The sequence below is a fragment of the Strongylocentrotus purpuratus genome, unplaced genomic scaffold (genome assembly GCF_000002235.5).
Source record: "Strongylocentrotus purpuratus isolate Spur 01 unplaced genomic scaffold, Spur_5.0 spur5_scaffold_1, whole genome shotgun sequence".
NCBI classification, from domain to species: Eukaryota; Metazoa; Echinodermata; class Echinoidea; order Camarodonta; family Strongylocentrotidae; genus Strongylocentrotus; species Strongylocentrotus purpuratus.
In genome coordinates, this window is record NW_022145594.1 from 33,511,121 (window position 1) to 33,531,391 (window position 20,271).

At 36.5% G+C, this 20,271-nt stretch overlaps 1 long non-coding RNA gene across 1 annotated transcript in view; it reads left to right on the forward strand.

The window, feature by feature from the left end:
* Positions 1–1,972: 1,972 nt before the first annotated feature.
* The window catches only part of LOC105442626, a 38,014-nt gene continuing 19,715 nt past the window's right edge, over positions 1,973–20,271 (forward strand). The window contains exon 1 of the long non-coding RNA XR_004062722.1: positions 1,973–2,019. This is a non-coding gene — a long non-coding RNA (uncharacterized LOC105442626). The remainder of the gene's footprint in view (positions 2,020–20,271) is intronic.

A 20,271-nucleotide genomic window follows, 5' to 3' on the forward strand; every position in this document is an offset into this window, starting at 1 on the left:
AAATTGTCTCTACCTAAAAACCTTACGCTTTAGCCTACATGCCCCCCCCCCCCAAGAAAAATAAACAGACAAACAAGTGCAGTGATACATTACATTTCTCGCCTTCAAGAACACACAAACAAACAAACAAATTGTCTCTACCTAAAAACCTTACGCTTTAGCCTACATGCCCCCCCCCCAAGAAAAATAAACAGACAAACAAGTTCAGTGATACATTACATGTCTCGCCCTTTAAACACAACAAACAAACAAGTTGAGTGATACATTACATGTCTCGCCCTCAAAAACACACAAACAAACAAGTTGAGTGATACATTACATGTCTCGCCCTCAAAAACACACAAACAAACAAGTTGAGTGATACATTACATGTCTCGCCCTCAAAAACACACAAACAAACAAGTTGAGTGATACATTACATGTCTCGCCCTCAAAAACACACAAACAAACAAGTTGAGTGATACATTACATGTCTCGCCCTCAAAAACACAACAAACAAACAAACAGTTGACATACTTCTAGCTCCAATCATATTGTAACAATCTGCTAGGTCAAGGGAATGGCACAACCCTCTCAAGCGAGGGCTCCCAACATTAGTCTAACCTTTGACCCTCAGCTGAATTCCGCTGTCTTGCTCTCGCTCCGAGCTCCTCTGAAGTTGGGGGCAGTTTCGGGTTCACTCAGCGGGCCATCGTTTCGTAAATTTTGGTTTCGTGTGACACGTAATTGTGCCTTTTTTTTCCGCCTGGCATTCCTAGATCACTTTTCATAGTTTATATGAAAGGACTCTTTTCGTATCGGATTCAGTTGGGTACAAACTGAAGAAAATGCAAGGATGCAGAAGAGTACAAGTTGAACGTATGCACCAATATTGAGGTTTAGATTAAGGTACACATACTCATAGAGCTTGTTCAGGCTAGAGAAAGTTCAGATAAAAACCTGTTTAAAAAAACATCATCTAAAGAATCATTATAATAGTGACTTACTTACTTACTGCCCATTATGCCTCCTGGCACATAGGGCAGCAACAAAAGTCTTCCACTCCTTCCGATCCTGGGCCAGTCTTCGGATTGTATACCATGTGTGGTTCAGGGCTTTAATATTTAATCCTTTTTAGGATGTCCCCTCTTTCTTTTGCCTTCTGGTGTCCAGTGGAGGGCTGTTCGTGTGATGTCATCTATGTTCTTTATAATAATGAAAGGGGTAGATACTCTGGACTCTGGAGTCCACAACATTGTGTAAAGAAATGTTGTATTATTATAAAGAAACCACTTTTGAAGAGTTCAAATGACGCAACATCTGACCAATCATCAGGGTGCGCTCACAAGAAGATTTGTACCATTCAATGTTTAGACGAGAATGGGACCCTGATCCCTAATCAGCTATTTTTTTAAATGATGCTCAAACATGTGTTTTGGTATACAACCCTTCGTTATACATCTCGTTATACGTTTCGTTATACAAAATTTTGACTATGGAAAAATAAAACTAAGTAATTATCATTTAGCTGTACAGTGAATGTGGGTAGTCTGAATAGGGATAAAGCCCAAATATGATATATTGAATTTAGCAAATCAAGATGAAGAGTATTTTGTCTCATCTGTATAAGAGGTGAACTGAAAAGTAAATAAAAATACAGTGGCATAGTGGGGTCCGGCCGGTGTGAGGGCACTGGTGCCATGAGGAGGGGGTAGGGGAGGGGGTGCTTGGCTAGGTAGATGAAATGCGGGAGAACAAGGTTGTGAAGCGATTGGGGATGTTCAGGGGTTTGTATCATATTCTTTTTCTCTTTTTTTTTTGCATTCCATCTCTCCTTTCTTTCTCTCCTGTTTTCACCTTTTTCTTCAAGTCAAAGTTATTTTTTTTCATTAAGACATTACATCATTGTTGTCTTTGTTTTGTTGTAAAATTTTGAACTAAAAATATATTTTTAAATAAAAGCGTTTTTATCTGTTTTTTTTAATTTCTTGCAGATTTACCAGTCTTCATTGATTACAGAGGTGGTTTTAAGATGTAAAGGTAAGTTTGATATTTTGAGTCGACTAGGAAACAATAATTTGAAACATCAAAGTAGAAAAATGTATCCACATTGAAGAAAGGAATAGAGAATAAATTAGAAAATATTGAGAAATGGAAAGAGAGAGAGAGAGAGAGAGAGAGAAAGAGAGAGAGATGCAGAGGAGAAAACTCCCCAGAATTATTAAGTTAAATAAAGAAATGCACAACATGATGCATTGAACAGATAATTTGAGCAATAATTTCAATTTTTCAGAAATGGCTGAAATTTCTGTTTTATAATAGGCTTTGGAATAATAATGCCTCTAGTACCCCCAAGCTAGATTTTCTCCAGATCTAATCTGAAACAATCGGGATCATAGTATACTTTTTTTCAAGTTCATGATATCCTGTCTCAAATCTGTCATGAGCATCGTAATTAGGCCAAGAGAGGGGGTGGACCAGCAATGGAAACAAAAAAAAAATCAGAAAATGAGATTGGGCCGGCGATGATGATTTTAGTGTCTTTTGTCACCTCATTGTCGAGAAAAAAGATTTTAAAGATTAAAATCAAGAGTGGGTCAGTTCACACAGAATACATTCTGTTTTATTTGAAATTACCATGCAATTCCAAAATTGTTCAGATGTCTTTTATAGGCTCAGGCTCAACATAAGAATAAATTTGGATTTAGTGTCATGTCAAAGAAAATGGGTCCAAATTATCATGACAGCAAATCCATTTCGTCCCTATTTTCATGAAGTGACGGTAGCGAATGAAAATCACATATAATTTGTGTGCGGATTTTCCTCACTACCGTCACTTCATGAAAAATAGGAACGATTTTGTAAAATTACAAAAAAAGTCATTTATTATTGCATTTAATTGTGTGTTTTTTAAAGACACTTAAACAAAAATCTTTCCATATGACAATAATATACATTTTACATCATAATATAACAGACAGTTTCCCTGTACGCCATATTGCAGAAAATGAAGAGAATGAAAGGTATGTACAGTGAATCATACTTAGGTCTTTTTCAGACAATAATGGCGGTAATTGAAATCTGTGCAAGCCTGCGTTTGAATGTGAAAGGCCACTTGTGAAGCGAAGGGCAGAGAAAGATTGGGGCCATAGGGAGACGACTCCCATGATGCACCATTCCCCCTTGCTCCTTATCGTCGTCGTCATGTGATAATTATGTCGAGCCTAGCAGCGCTTTTTAAAATGCCATTAAGATCGGCAGATTTCCAAGCCTCTATTTTAGGGTTCATCTCAGTCATATCTATCATTATCGTGTGATTTTTATCGCGGCCGCATTTTTTGCTGCCGCATTTTTTTGCTTCAAACAATGAAATGTCCAAAAGGGAAGAAAAAAAGTCATTTCAGATCTTGTACATCTTATCTGTAGTCTACTCAAAAGTAGGCTAAATTATGAATTTTTATAATCAAGATTGCCTCGATTACAGAGAAACTTCAAATCGTTGATGTCATAATGTTCTTGATGTCTAATTTGATATATTTTTATTTAAGGAAATATGCAAACTTTCATCTTTCTTCTGCCAAAATTTAATTAGCCTAACTTTTGAATTATAATTGGACTTTTGTGAGGCAAATATACTTCTTCAGTCCATTTTGTTTGCTAATTTTAATATTTTTTGTCATATTCAGCACTTTTTAAAACAAATTCAGTGAGAGAGAGGGAGAGGGGTGAGAGAGAGAGAAAGAGAACGAAAGAGAAAAGAGAGAGAGAGAGAGAGAGAGAGAGAAAAAAAAAGGGTGCCATATAGGGTTAGAGATAATGTGATAAAGAAGTGATTTTGGGTTGTTTGGGTTCGTTGCCCCGCCGCAAGAACAATCATTTTTGAGCAGTGAAGCACGACCGCCGCCCTGTCGGTACTATCGGTAGTGCTTCCCCAAAGGGTCTGCGTCGGCCCTTTCTATTCCCCGGTCTCTCATACATTGCTATCGAGTCGCCCCTCATTTCCCTCCGCCCCATCCCACCTCCACCCCACCCCTTTCCATGTTTTCCCCACCCTTTACAATTACTATGGGTGAACGGCACACCCAGTCAGGTGCCGCTTTTTTTCTTCTTGAGGGGCATAATGTGTCAATCTGTGACACAACCAATTTAAAAGTTTGTCAGTTGGCAAATATGGAATTTTTAAAGAACCTTGTTGGCACATCACAACATTTTTTTCTTCTGCTTCTCAAGTATTATTCATTTTTTGTAACCCCTCTTAGCAAATACAAAAATCTGACAACCTTTCTTCCTCCTTTTTCAAGTTCTACGGACCACTGCTATGTTTATATGGGACCGTCATGGTCGTAAACTAGTTAGTGAAGTTAGTTAGTGAAACTAGTCACTAGTTTGGGAAACCTCAAATTTATCTAACAATCACAAGGGCTCACATGGGAACAAAACAATGAGTATTCAATGTTTTAACTACAAGCCAGGCAAGCATTGATTTTAACTAGATGCTAGTGTAACAACGAAAGTTAATTGCGTCCACACTGCATGTAACTTTGGGCGCGTTATCGGGGCTTGCCACTAGATATGTAGATATCGTACCCCACTATCATACCCCACTATACGATCGTGATTTGCGGGATGTCACGTTTATCGTCTCTTCACGATTCAAAATAAAGGCCTTGTCTCTTCGCAGCTGCTCAGCGCGCTATTTCTCCGAACCGGAAACTAGCCTGGGAATTCCTATTTGTATGTGAGGTTCAAAACAGCTTTGCGTTCATCGATCTCTCGGAAACGTGATTCTGGCTGTATGTCACATTCAAAACACACCTTTTTGCATCTTTAGATATGCCCATATCTAAAGCCCTTAAAAAAGGCTTTGCGTTTATCACCTTGTAAATTTGCCTGAAAGACGTTTGAGAAACCTGATTCTAGCCAAAAATTTGGTCGATAAACGCAACCCAAGATTGAGTACACCCGCTGCTCGTAGTTATCTCACTAACCTGATCGCTTGGGTTTATAACTTCTAGTCAACTTTTAAAATTAACGATCCCTAACTACAAGATAAATTAAAGTTTAAAGTTACGACCTAAACTAAATAACGGACTGTCATGTGAACCTCACTCTTGTCTCAATAGTTTCTGTATTGAAGGTTACATAGAAGACGAAGACAAGGGAGCTGGAAAGGGCCTTTCATCAACTTGATCAAGAACTCCATCTTAATCCTTCCTCTATAAGCTTAGGATCTAGACCAACCTTGGACTCCAGAATGGCAGAAAATGAAACAGTATGACAAGTTGACAACCCTATTCTTTTACCTTTAAAGGTAATACCGGTATTTCTTTAACAGCATCAGGACGTTTGTTTCCCTGCTTTGTCTTCCTGGTATTTAGAAGAGACAAAGTTTTCTTCCAAACTTTCGGTGGTAATAGGGAGGATACTCAGAGCTTTAGATTTAAATTGTTCTCCTGTCTTGAATTACTCCAGACTCTAAAAATAAAAATGTCTAAAGATTATCTGTTTGTCTTTTACAATTAATCAAATATATTAGACAGATGAAAATGAAAGTCATTGCTAGAAAGAACTACATACCAATACATAGAGTATAGGCCTATAGCTTTCCTGAATACCTTAACCGCTTTGTTCAGCTTCCTTTTCTTGTTCTTAGTAGAGACAAGGAGAGAGAAAGAGAGAAAGAGAGAGAGAGAGAAGAAAAAAGAGGAGAGCAGAGAGAAATAGAGAAGAGATAAAGGGAGAAGGAGAAAAAGGGAGAGAAGAAAGAAAGAGGAGAGCAGAGAGAAAGAGAGAATGATAAAAATGTGAGATGTGGAGAGAGAACGTGAAATGAAAAGGGGGAAGAGTTTGCATAGATAAAAAACGACAGAGAAGGGGGAGGGAAAGAGAGAGACAGACAGAAAAGGAGATACAGGAAGAAAGAGTAGAATCGAGCGAGGGAAAAAGGAGAGAAAGAGTGCGAGTGAAAAAGAGGGAAAGTGGGATAAAGTCGGGAAACAAATCCGTACATGCCGCGCCGTAGCGATGACAGGCCATTTCATTGCTGAAGTAAATTGCTTTACAATGGTTCTGGGATAGGGAATAGTGGCTTGGGTGTGAGGAGAGAGCGCTGGTTCCGCAGGGATGGGGCTGAGGTCCCTGAAATCATTCTTCCCTCTTCCAATATTTATCCCATCCCTCGTTGTAGTTTCAAATCATGCTAAGTATATTTTTTTCTCTCATACAATAGCTGGTACTGTGATAAGGGAAATAGTTCTCTAAATACCCGCCAAGTGAAAGGCAGTGTCTTTTAGTGGCTGTGAAATTTTCCAAGAAATGTTTTCATTGTTTCTTAGTTTTAATGTTTGTTATAGAAATACTACATCTCACCAAATAACTCTCCTTTCCTATTGATATGGTCTAATATGATTGTGTCAGAAAAGTTAATATAAAGATTATTATCAATTTCTTGATCAATATGCTATCTTTTCCCACCAAAATCATATTTTCATAGATAGATTATATTGATATTGTTATGGCAAATAAATGGCAAATTGAATCACAGAATCAAAAGCATTCCCAAATATTCAGATTAAAGAAAACATGCCTACATATATTTTCTTTTAAAGATAAAGATGAGTTCTGGTCATGCGATTGCATTGTGAAAGAAAAGGTGTGTGGTGTGATCATGTAGCATGTAAGTATTTGAGTGTACTGCAAGGTTCTGGAGTCATTACAATCATAATTAATTTGGCACAGTCTTGGTAAATTAACAAGCACTGTACACAGAAAGATGTGTATGGGACTACACAAATTGTGTCGGGGTTACCTACCTCGATTTCCTTATCTTTCTATGCTCATTACTCAGCCAGTATACATTTTCTACCAACATTGTTTGGCACATGACATTTATTTGTAATTTTGAACATTCAGTGTAAGTTTCGTTTGATTCTGTGAGAATTAATTTTCTTTTTTTACCAGAACTCAAGTTTATCTTTAAGAATTGTTAATGTATGTAGGGCAGTGCAGGGGAAATCGTTCCTCTGCCTTAAGCATTGCCTCAATTTCTGCTGTTTCTTTGAAAATCAAACTCAAATAGATTAAATTTCTTGTGTCAATACCAGTTATCCGATTGTGTAAGCCAAGAACTGTTTTGATATATTTTTAATTTGCTACGCTCCCTGCTTGGTGTCGCTCTGCGCCCCAAAAGTGTCAAGGAAAATTAGCGCAAATTTACTTTTTCAGATGCGTAGCATTTTGCTAAAGGTCTCACGCATTTGTCAGAATCTCTGTGCCCCCTTTGTAGTGATCAGTCTAGAATCAAGACTTGCCATATTTTATTCATCTTTTAGTGCCTTACTTATCATTAGATAAAAGAACAGTCACAGACTCTGTAGCATCATAAGTATGATAATTTCTGCTAAATATTAGAAGCTTTATTTGTGATTTCAGAGTCAGTTTTTAAATTTTGTTATGGAGGCACGATGGTTCAGTGGTAGAGCAGTCATGTGGTCTCATAACTGCTAATGCCCTTTGATAAAGCATTAACTCCCTTGGAGAGGACTTAAAGTTGTCGGTCCCCTTGTTGCTTACTTACAAGCATATACATGAATTTTAGCAGTCGGGTAAAACAAATAGACAAACTATTATACTCTACAGTCAACTGTAGGATCCTTACCATTAGTATAAAAGAACTAAATACATTGCACAAATATATTGATATCTAATCTGATAAAAAGAGCATTCAATGAATTAGTAATATCAAAATTGATTTTGGCTTAATATTAGTAATTTACTTGAAGTGACCGAGTCAGTTTACTTGAGGATATTGTCTGTTTGGAGCCAGAAGGGCATACAAAACTAATATGCTTTATTACAGAGTAAATACCCATCTGGCTCCAAGTACATGATATTACATACATCAGATAATTGGATAAATAAATTATAACATGGTCACAAATACTTTCTAAAATTCTAGGGCAATTAACAAAATTTAGTGTTTCATGTTTTGAAATGTGCAAACATATAATGACATTAGACATTATGCGAACATGATTTATCTAGGCCGAACAGAAGGGTTTTGAAATTGAAATTGCCCTTGGTATAAGTTCTCCTAGTCTAGTTAGTGATCCTGTTTTTTGTAGACAAATACCAACAATGTCAGGTCAACAAACAAACCTTGAAGATTTGAAATCAGTATATCAATTTGGATAGAGTATCTTCTTGTCAGGATTTATGACATCTGACAACATTAATCTATTCTTGATACTGATATCTCATATGATCATGTCTTAAGCCGATTCTTAAGGAGTGGCTGTCAAGAAAACACAAACATTTTCTTGAAAAGGACAAGAGGAGGGTCTTTCTGAGTCGAAAGTTACATTTCATTTTTTAAATAATTTTTGTATTGAAATTGATACAGAAATCTTATGTCTTACTAACAGCAGCTAAGTTATAATGGAGTGTTGTCAGGTAAAGACAAACTCAATTCTTTAAAAGGACAGTAATATGTCTTATGTTGATAGTGATTTTTAATATTTAAGCAATTTTTATGCCTCCGCCACCGAAGGTGGTGCCGGAGGCATCATGTTTTTGGGTTGTCCGTCCGTACGTCCGTCCGTCCGTACGTCCGTCCGTCCGTCCGTCCGTCCGTCCGTCCGTACGTCCGTCCCGTTTGACCGTTATCACAATATCTCAAGAACCATTTAAGATTTAAACTTAAGACTCGGGAATAGTATTTATCACCATAGGAAGACGATCTGATTAGATTTTGGAGTACGTAGGTCAAAGGTCGCAGGTCACAGAGGTCAACTTATGAAATTCCTTGTATTGAGTTTGTTAGCGCGATATCTCAAGAACCATTTGAGATTTAAACTTCAAACTTAAGGATAGTATGTATCACCATAGGAAGACGATCTGATTTGATTTTGGAGCACGTATGTCAAAGGTCAAGGGTCACAGAGGTCAACTTATGAAATTCCATACATTGAGATTGTTATCATGATATCTCAAGAACCACTGGAGATTTAAACTTCAAACTTAGTGATAGTGTGTATCACTATAGGAAAACAATCTGATTAGATTTTGGAGCACGTATGTCAAAGGTCAAGGGTCACAGAGGTCAACTTATGAAATTCCATACATTGAGATTGTTATCATGATATCTCAAGAACCACTGGAGATTTAAACTTCAAACTTAGTGATAGTGTGTATCACTATAGGAAAACAATCTGATTAGATTTTGGAGCACGTAGGTCAAAGGTCAAGGGTCACAGAGGTCAACTTATGAAATTCCATACATTGAGATTGTTATCATGATATCTCAAGAACCATTTGAGATTTAAACTTCAAACTTAAGGATAGTATGTATCACCATAGGAAGACGATCTGATTAGATTTTGGAGCACGTAGGTCAAAGGTCAAGGGTCACAGAGGTCAACTTATGAAATTCCATACATTGAGATTGTTATCATAATATCTCAAGAACCACTGGAGATTTAAACTTCAAACTTAAGGATAGTATATATATCACCATAGGAAAACGATCAGATTAGATTTTGGAGTACATGTATGTCAAAGGTCATAGAGGTCAACTTGAAAATTTCAGACTACATGTATAGGACTTGTCATGATATGTCAAGAACCACTTGAAATATGTTCCGTTACTTAACCCGTACTTAACTGGGCTATTTTGAGCACCTCCCTGACTGGGGGGGGGGGGGGGGGGGGAGGGGCCGATTGCCTCGAAATTTGGCACGCGTCTTGAGAAATTGCGCAAAGCAAGAGACCTCACTATTATTTAAATTGCTCTATGGTGGAGGCATCATTTTCGACTGCGCGCAGTCAAAATTCCATCTAGTTTTTTCTTCTTTTATTTGTTCAATCGATAATAATTACCCAAATTTAAGAGTTTAGAGAGCCTCGATAAAAGAAACTTCTTCTGGCAGTAGAAGTTGAGATTTTCTATCCCTCAAAAAAGTTTTATTTATTAACAGCTCCTAGAATGATTAACATAGACCATGCTATTTATCACCTAAAATATGAGGAACCCTACAAAAGCTTTTATTTATTAATATCTATTCGTTTATTTATTTATTTATTCATTTATTTATTATTTTCTTTCTTTCATTCTTCCTTTCTTTCTTTCTTTTTTTGTTTGCTTTGTTTGGAAGAGGCCTTATACCAAACCACAAATAGGCCTCTTTTCTACGAATGCTCTGTCATAGCTTCTTTCGTCAACTTAACCATGAAAATGTTGATCTTCCAATGTTTTTTTTTCATACAGCAATGATTCTGCATTTATTAACTCATGATTCCACCAGCCATAACCACGTGAAACCCACCTGGTGAAGGTATATAAATGGAAAACAGATTTTTCTTTTGTCTTGGATAAGGATATTTGTCTTCAGGTTCGAGGAAGCCAAGTCTTTGATGGTATCTCTGAAGACTCTGATGCTGCGGGCAGTTTAGATTTCAATGGATTTTTGTGTAGCTTGGCAGAGAAATGTTGGTTTAAGATAAAATCCGATGATTTTTGAATCATTGTTTCATATAAAAACAACAGTACAGAGTTATATGTCGAATTTAAAGGGACTTACATGTACACAAATATATTTGTTTGTATTGTACATGCCCCTTTTTCACATTAGCATGTTGAAGGGTAAATTAAAATTTGGGCCAGTATTTTCATGACAATGAAATGGAATCAAATTGACCATGTATTATAAAGTATTATTTGAAATTTGATTATGAGAATGGAATTTGTAAAGAAACAAATCTATGAGAATTTTCATTAAAACTTGTCCCTAGCTGCATATTTATTTTTAGGCCTATTGCAAGATGAAGATGTGAACATTATTTGTTGAGAGACTTTGTCAACTTGTTGTAGACAGTTGGCTCTCAACGTACATACAATTACAAATTTAATCAATGAGAAAATGTTAAACAATATCTTGAAATCAATTGAAGGATTGAGAGAATACTTGATTTATCAATATGATTTCTGATATATTTGTGATAATAATAATAATAATACATTATATTTATAAAGCGCTTAATACTAATGCTTCTAAGCGCAAGACCAAGAAGCAAGAAAAAGGAAGAAAAAGTGAGAGATACCAAAGAAACAAGTTAAAAATATTGAATTACAAGTAAATGGCAAAGAAGAATATGACATTATAAAAAATAATGATCCTTTGATCACAGTAGTTTTCCCTTAATATCATACCTTCCCATCCGCCCATCTCTCAACTGACAGAATCATCCTCTATCTCTCCAAGAAATCGTCTTCTAATGTCATCGTCCTAGAGAATGAAACTAGCCCCGGGCTATCCAGCGCGGCCGGGACCGGCAGGGACGCGAGGGACCGAGCAATCGGAGGCCTGATTCTCTGTACAAATACTACCCAGTTCTCTCATGTCACTAAGCATTAAACCCCTCGCTTGCATCCCAAAATCAGGAGGTATTCAAAGTGACGTTTCGCTTCATTTTATGTCATGAAGTTTTTCCTTTTGAAATGTTTGATACAAAATGACAATTTGAACTCTGGTAGTATGGACTGCTTTTACATTTTAAGATGAATCATTTGAATTTGTCTGGCAAGGTTCTGTAATTGCTCACCTGAAAGTGACCTTCACAGCTGTGGTATTGATGGAAATTAATTTTTAACGCATTACATGAAATAACAGAATTTTCAAACCTTTTTTTAAACAGAAAAAATAATTATTTAATAGAATTATGTTATACAAAAAAAATACAATTAAATGTCCCAAACTAACAATCTAAGAATTTGCAAACCTATTATTAAACAGAAAGTTTAATTATTTGATAGAACAAAAAAAAGATAATTAAATAGCCAAAACTAAGACTCGTCTGCTGAAAGCAAGAAAGGTGTCAGCTCATACTATAAGACAGAGTTACTGCTTTTCCACTTCACAACAGATGTAATAATTGATATCTTCTAATTTCTAAACAATTTTAATAGAAAGGGAATGGTAGCTGTGAAATAAAAATGTAAAGAAAGCTAAGGAAATCAAAGTAGTTTTCCTGATAGAAGCATCACATGCAAGATTATACAACACAAATTGCTAAAATGAGATATCGTCGCTGTTTTCACGAAGTGACGGTAGTGAAAACAAATTGCATTCACTTTGCGTTACGATTTTCCTCACTACCGTCACTTCGTGAAAACAAGGACGATATATGCTTTCAAAGAGAATGTGATTTCTAGTTAGTTTTGGTAGTTTATGAAAACTTGCAGATCTTTATAGCCTATCTGGGCATGTTATGTAGAATAAGGAAATCAAAATTTATTTCAGCCATTCATTTTCACAATACATTTTATTACCAAAACTCAAAATGAGCTTTTAAGCAAATTTTACAGACAATATCTAGAGCTTCAGAGTAGCTTAATACTCCAGACTTTCTTCTTCTAGCCCTTACTCAGCGGTGACACAATCGACAGGGGAATTGTAATTAATTATTCATTTCCTTTTAAATGAGGAACTAATTAATGATTAATTGTCTGGGATATTGAAGGGAATGTGGCACTAGAGGTCTTATTTTTCTGCTGTCTCACTGTAAGCTCGTTTATGATGCTCTGATGTTGTAAGAACTAAATTGAAATAAATTGAATTGAATTGAACTTATTTATTTGAATTGAATTGAACTTGAGTTAAAATTGAATTTATTCCTTCACCACCATTGAAACAAAAAATAAAGATGAAAGGGATTTTAATCTATCTTCAGGTTTTATTTATTGATTTATTCTTGTATTTTATTTGAGGGGGGGGGGGGGTGGTAGGTGGGCAAATGCAGTAATAAGAGCAAAGTGCTCTAGATGAATTTTGAGGGAAAGTTAAAATATTGAATCGATACCTCTGTATTGTAAGTCAGTTTTATTAATATTTGATTAACTAATATTTCTATAATTCGTTTCTATATATTTGATTGGTTTAGTCATACTGATTATCACTTTTTCCAGCTCGTATAATTCTCATTCATTTCACTCTCTGTTAAAAGTTACATTGATACAAAAGATACAAAATAATTCATATATAAAAGACAATATTAAAGTTTGTAAAGCCTCTCTAAGTCAAACACTCTCCATATTACATATTGAACAAAGTTTTATTAGTTCGTAATTGTCCTGAGAATACAAGTCTTTCTTTATTATTATGATGCGGCTGTAGTCTAGATATCACGTCATCTGTTTGGAGCCAGAAGGGCATTACCTCATATAATTAAACAAGTTCAACACAGACTTAACTCCCTTCTGTTTCTAGTTAGATAGCTCCTATAGGAATTTCAGGCCTGTCACTCCGTTTCATTTCTTAAATAAACATTTGGGTTGAACTTGCTTGTTTTAGCCAAATAAAGGCCGGAAGTGAAAAAAGAAAACATGATTCTTGCCGTCGACTTTGACTTTGTCTTCTAAGGAAATTGCCTCAATTGGTAGACGCGTCTACGATACTCCCGGGGGATTCCCCCTTCTCAACTTTGACTCGGGTGTACCCTAGAAACCCACAAAAAAGTTTAAGGGGAAGTTGCGACAAGATATAATATTGATAGCATGTCATCACTAATTCATAGGCTGCTTGTGCAATACATTTATTGTATAGGAGTTGTCATGGTATAGTGGTTCATTCATGTGACTCCCAATCCGAAGGTTGAGGGTTTGAATCCCAGCTTGGCAAGGTATTAATCCACATTTACCACTCTCCACCCAGGTGTAAATGGGCACCTGGTAATTACAGGGGTAATAATATTTGCAGAGCCCTCCGGAAGAACAGTATTGATGCTGATGAGGCTTTACTGGGTAATTATTTTTTTATAATTATTATTTACTTTATGATGTTTAGAGAGATTAAGCTAATTGGTTGGAGAAAAAAAGAAAAGAAATTTAACAAGATATAGATTTTGAGGGGTGTGTATGTTACTTTAAGCCATGAAGATTTCCTTGAAACGGTGAGAAAAGTAGGTTATGTAGTATGGATAGAAAGTAGGTCAAGAAGGTGTGTTTCCATAAGCCTGGACAAGCATGAGTTTGAGATGAACATGATCAGGGGGATGTTTCACAACGATCCTAAGTTGAACTTATCTTTAAGTTGGACTTAACAATTATGAAAGCATCTTTTGAAAGGCATAAAATGTTGATTCAAATCACTCATACTTTTTCTAATATCGAGGATTTTTAAAGTTCTTGAAGTGGAATTTATGAAAAGTCTAAAAATACTTGGAATTTTTGCTTTTGAATATATTTATTTTAAGGCTACACATGGCTCTCCATAATGTTTAAGTCAAACTTAGAGTTAAGTTTGACTTAGGTTCCTTGTGTAACACCCCCCCCCCCCCCCCCCCCTGCACTGCTTATGAAAACAAGATCTGAGTTTGGCGTTCTTGTTTCCACTGCCCTGAATCGAGCAGTCCTTCATTGCTTGAGGAATTAGCTCAAGGTCCAAAATGAGCAAGAGCCGTGACACGGCACTAGCATCATTTGGTAAGGCATTAATCTACATTTGCCACTCCATACCCAGGAGAGAAATAGGTACCTGGTAGGGTGACGGGAGCCTTTGTGTCAGTAATTGTGCTACCCTCACGGTACCCATATGGTAGGGCTTCTCCCCAGGGAAAGGAGACGGTGCACATTGTACGTGAATGAATGCAATGACTGTGGTTTTAATATCTGTTACGTGCTTACAGATGGTAATTATTATTAAGTGTATATAAATCCAGATTATTATTATTAAGACCCTAAGTCCATTTTCACTAGTGATATCATGCCATTATATACAAGTCTTCGTAATTTTCTTTCTCCCTCTCTCTCTCCCACACACATACACTCTCTCTCGCCATTTCTCTCTCTCAATTCATCCATCCCTATCAATCCCCCTCCCACCCCCTTCACTCTCTCCCTCTCCTTCACTTTCCACCCCTCTCTATGTATATGATGTATTTTTGTAATCACCTGATTTGCCCATCCGCCAGAAAGATGCTATGAATCACTCTGAGAAAAAAAATCAAAATCAGAAAAATTCAGTCGTATCTGTGTCTCCCCTCAAAAAAAAAAAAGATAAAAGAGAAAATAGAATTGTGTCATTCATGACTTCCTTGCTCTTATTAGAGAACACATTTTATTAGAGAACACAGAATACTCGACTCGGTGGAATCTAGTGGATGATGACTAGTCTTTAGGTCAAAGGTCATCAAAGTCATTTCTTGAACTGTGGTGACATTCATGGACAAAGTCAATGACTTTATGGACAGGGCCATCGAGCCAGAAGTCTGCTCAAATTGTGTCCCTGAATTTCTTTTTGTAGAAGTGCTTATTTGAGCTGTTTTGAATCTTAGCCCATTGCTTCCTAGAACCGGTGGTGCCTGTTGTTAAACTAAAGCAGATATAGTCTCGAGGTACCAGAGATTAGAAGGCTGTTTTTCTTTAGTTCCTGCACAGCAATTTTGTCCTTAAACAAAACATTTTATCTGCATTGCCTCTCTCTACCTTGGTGTATAAATTGGTATCCACTAGGATGAAATATCATGGGGTTAAGCAAACATTTTTTGTTTATAAGCTTGGAGAAAGGCGACTAGCAGGAATGCTCCCAAGGGAGTGGAGAAGGTGCATAATTGAGTGCAGGCTAACTGATGACTGGGGTTGAATTGCATTTGTGTCAGAAATTACATTGTTAGCCAGTGAAAGTATCTGAAAAATTTCAAGAGGTTGTTTAAGGGAAAACCTTTGCCAAAAAACAAAGAAAGCAACCCCCCCCCAAAAAAAACAAAAACAAAACATCTATACAAAAGTGACATAAGAGTCTCATTGGGTGTCATTCTTTCTTCATGGCTCTAAATCCTGATCTGAGCTTTAATCATTTATAATCATTCACATACAACATGGTACCATTTGCATAATAAAAATTCATAGCATGAGCTTCAAATTCAATTCCACCCCTGCTGATGCCAGACCCCCGATTTCTGATTTTAGAGAGGACACATTATTTCCCCGCTGTCGGATTTTGATGAGACGCAGTAAAGCAGAGAGAATGTGTCCCTTGGTTATAAGTGTCTTCAGTGTGTCTCTGCCAAGGTCCTTAGTGACTCTTAAAATTGAGGTTAATAGAAAAGAGAAAAGAGAAATACTTTGGAATCGAGCCCCGTTTTTTTTTTTGGTTGAGAAATGAGGACTCGAGTAATTTTCACCAAGGACCGTCACCTCCCAACATTTTTTTTTGTTCATGATTTTTTAATTATTCCGAGGTCAGTTATTATTTTCCAGGGCCTTTTGAAATGATGTCAAGTCCCATCACACTCGAGGGTAAGCTGTGTTTTTGTAGGAGAGAGAGAATGTTATCATTCAGCATTTTAATAGAACGTGAAAATACATTCAGGGTATTTGGCAAATTGGCATCAGCAACATTTTGGAGAGTTATTGAAGTGGTTTGATGGTCACTTGACAGTGGATGTGAAGGTCATGGATTCAAGCCACGCTGCCAAGGGGTATAAGAAGAGTTCTTACAAGATCTTTAACTAATTCATCATTCTCCCAGATCATGAGACCCTCTTGCATAATATAGTCAAACTTGATACATGTTGAGATGGTGAAGAAATAGAGAGTGAGAGAGAGAGAGAAGAGGGTGGAAATTGAGGGGGAATAGTAAAGAAATAATGAGGGGAAAATAGATTTTTAATACATCACCCTCTAGACCTTCTTGCACAGAGATGGTCACAGGAAGAGAGAGAAAGAGAGAGAGAGAGAGAGAGAGAGAGGGGGAGAGAGAGAGAGAGGGGGGAGAGAGAGAGAGAGAGAGAGTGTGTTTGTAAGAAGGCTAGACAGACAGAGATAAAGAGAGCAAGAGAGAGAGAGAGAGAGAGAGATAGGGGGCCAGACAGACAGATAAAGAGAGCAAGCAAATTAGAGCCAGAGTGAGATGGAGAAAGAGAGATGGAGAGGGGAAAAAAATCTTTTGGGAAATAGTAAGGGTGATATTAGATCTATAATTCATCACTCTGCCAGACAGTAATGTGTCACATTCACAGCTATGTGATGGGGATGCTGCATCCCCGTCCGTCATGCTCTGAAAACTGCCCCTATTTCCAACCAACGCTGACACATTTCATGCATTTGGATCTAAATCTCATTAAGGGTGCTGTTTAAGATGATTAGGGGAGAGACTCGTTGGATATCATATGACATCAATCGATGCAAAATTATATTAGGAGTGGGATTCGCAAGAAACAAAATCCTTGAATGAAGTATTTATAATTTATCACAAAGTTTAAGGTTATTTTGGCATTTCTGAATAAGTGTATTGTATAGAAATGCTTTTAAGCGAAGAATTTTCACAGCATTCACTAGCTCAAAGCAGAGAATTGTGAAACGACCATTTCAAAGCTTACAATAGATTGAAGGGTTTCATCTTTGTTAGGAAGAGTTCTTGAAAATAATTTAACAAAATATAATCTATAACTATGGGGGTTGTTCATTGCAGCTACATTGCATTTCTGCTTCAAACTTGTATTATTTACAGCTTGCATTAATTTCAATTAGAATACAATCAATAAAGAAAGGCTTTTTGGACATTGCACAAAGCTTGCAAAATGCAAATGACAGCAATCATTAGATAGTAATTACCGGTAATAATGGTAATTGGGTCTTAATTACCTGAGTAGCCTCATCAGTTTTAATACTGCTCTTCCTGCAGGAGAGGTCTTTCTTTGGCAATGGTTAAAGGAATATCCCGTCTTCTTGTTGTATTTGATTCTGGTTTGTATAACGTGTATTGACAGCATTTATTTGCATGAAGTTTGCGTAATTTTTGGAAACCACAACTTTGTGAATAACTGATTTTAGACCCAGCTTTGTTTGGAAGCATCGGCTTGCACAAAGCATGATGGGAACATAGTCAAGAATATGTTTGCGAAGGTTATCTTCTGGAAGACAAAGATCGCGATATAAATGATTGCGATCATCACACCTACATGGTTCCATGATCTGGGGGTAAGGCAATGACCTATCTTTCTGCTTCCAGTCAGTCCCACCTGCTTTCATCCTGGCACCTCTTAAAGATTAAAGATGCTTTGGGGAACTTCTCACCGCTGCTGGATTCTCAAGAGTTCTCCAAACCTAGCCAAGTTCGATCCTCTCTTCCACACTTTCCTTGAAATCCCAGTTGTAGAGGTGTCGGGAGTCGAGTGGTTTGATCACTTGATTGGAGATGTGATGGTCGTGGGTTCAAGCCTTGACTCAGAACTAGTGTCCTTTGGCAAGACGTTATTCTGCATTTGTCACTCTCTACCCAGGTGTAGTATGGTAATCGGTGGGAATGAGACTTACACCATGGATAATGTGACTGGTCTGGATTTTCAAGCTTTAATTTCAATTATCTAGGAAAGGGGTAAGGTGCTGGAGCAATTGACCTTCAACCTTTGAGATTTGAACTTCCTCTTTTAGATCATAAAAAGTGTTGTTCAGCTCAGCCCTTTCCCCACAATCACCACACCTTCTGTGGGTAATTTTTAGATCGTGCTCTTTCTTCTAATAAATGCCTAATACCGACAGGGATAGAGTTGTGTTGATGTATCAGGCTGAGAGAGAAAAAGAAAGAAAAAATGAAAAGTGGAAAAGTGGAATGCCATCAGAAAAAAGAGACATAAATTGTGAATTGGATTTTAAAAGAAGGACAAAGGGACTTTGTTGTACTTAGGGAGAAAGTTAACATTTTGGATCAAATGATACAAAATAAAGAGAAGAGAAGGGAAGGGGAAATATGAGATAATATGAGAAAGCAAAATAATTGCAATAGCCCTGTGTTCATTCACATCTCCTTTAGATTGCATATGGAAAAAAAGTCCCCCCCCCCAAAAAAAAAAAAAAAATAAATAAATAAATAAATAAAAAATAAATAAATTAAAAAAAAAATAAAAAATAATAATAATAATAAAAAATAAAAAAAATAAAAAATAAAAATAAAAAATAAAATAAAGAAAGAAAGAAAGAAAGAAAGAAAGAAGATAGATATGATTGCTATACACCAAGATGTGAATCATGATCATAATCAAATAGAAGCAAAAATATGAAGCAAATATAATCAACATTTTTGGATGCAGACGGACAAAAATAGAGAAACATATTATTTTTCTTATGTGAAATGGGCCAGACGGGAACCACTTCAATAAAAGACACTTGATCATTTTCTCATTACTGAGGGTGTGAATTATCTGAACAGTTGTCGAGTTGTAACTTATTATTGGTCGAATTGTCTATATTTTACTTGCCAAATAGCTGTTTTTTCCCCGTTCTAGACTTGCACACTTGTGCAACCATCAATTACCAATGGTTCAGATTCTCATGTCAGTGGCATCATTCAGACTAACAATTTAACCGTTTGAACAGTGCTTCTTCTTTCTGTTTTTTTAAAGTTTCCTTTTCTAGTTTTATTTCTTTGTATATCCCATTGTATGATTATACACATTTTTTACAATTTAACAAATGTAATAATGTGAATGACGATTTTATGTGAATCATTGCATCATTCGTGAAGTTCTTTAATTAAAAGAAAATCTTTTTATATAAAATCAAGAGCCAGAACAGCATTCACTCCATGTGAATAGACCCAAGTTAATACCATGTTGGAGGAAATCCTGGTCCATCCTATCACAAGAAACCAGAAGGACTTAGCTCTTTTAAGCAAAATTCAACGTCATACAAGACAAATATTTGTACCTCCCTTTTTGTAATTTCTTTTCCCATCGCTTTTTAAAGCTTCCCAAGCTTTCCAAAGCTAAATCTCCCTCCACTCCCTAGTCCTTCTCATGCTGATTTGTTGTCTTTTATCTTGACATGTACACAATTCATTCCAGCCCATCAAATTTTGAGGAGTGCCTTTAGAAACGATATGACCATAGCCTCAGTTTAGAGCCAAAAGGGCATTAAGTCAAATACTTTAATACAGACTTAATGCCCTTCTCGCTCTGAACAGAGGATAGACAACATTTGTTACTCTTATCACCGACTTTGATGGAATGGTATGAAGCGATACCATTTTCCAGCAAGCGATCGTTATCAGAGTTATCAAACTTCTTGTTATTGCCTCTAAGAAAATTGTCTCTTATCGTTCATGAACCGGGAATGAAGTTGAGGACAGGTGAAATTGTAGACGGCTTTCCGTGTCATTTTCTCATGACCAGAGAAAGTAAAGTAAGAGGGTTTGGCTGTCAAAACTTTGAAATAGAGATTGATCGCAAAAGTTTCAACATGAAGAAAGGCAATCACCTAAAATCACTCAATTGATAAAAAGGTTATCTTTTGGATAACTT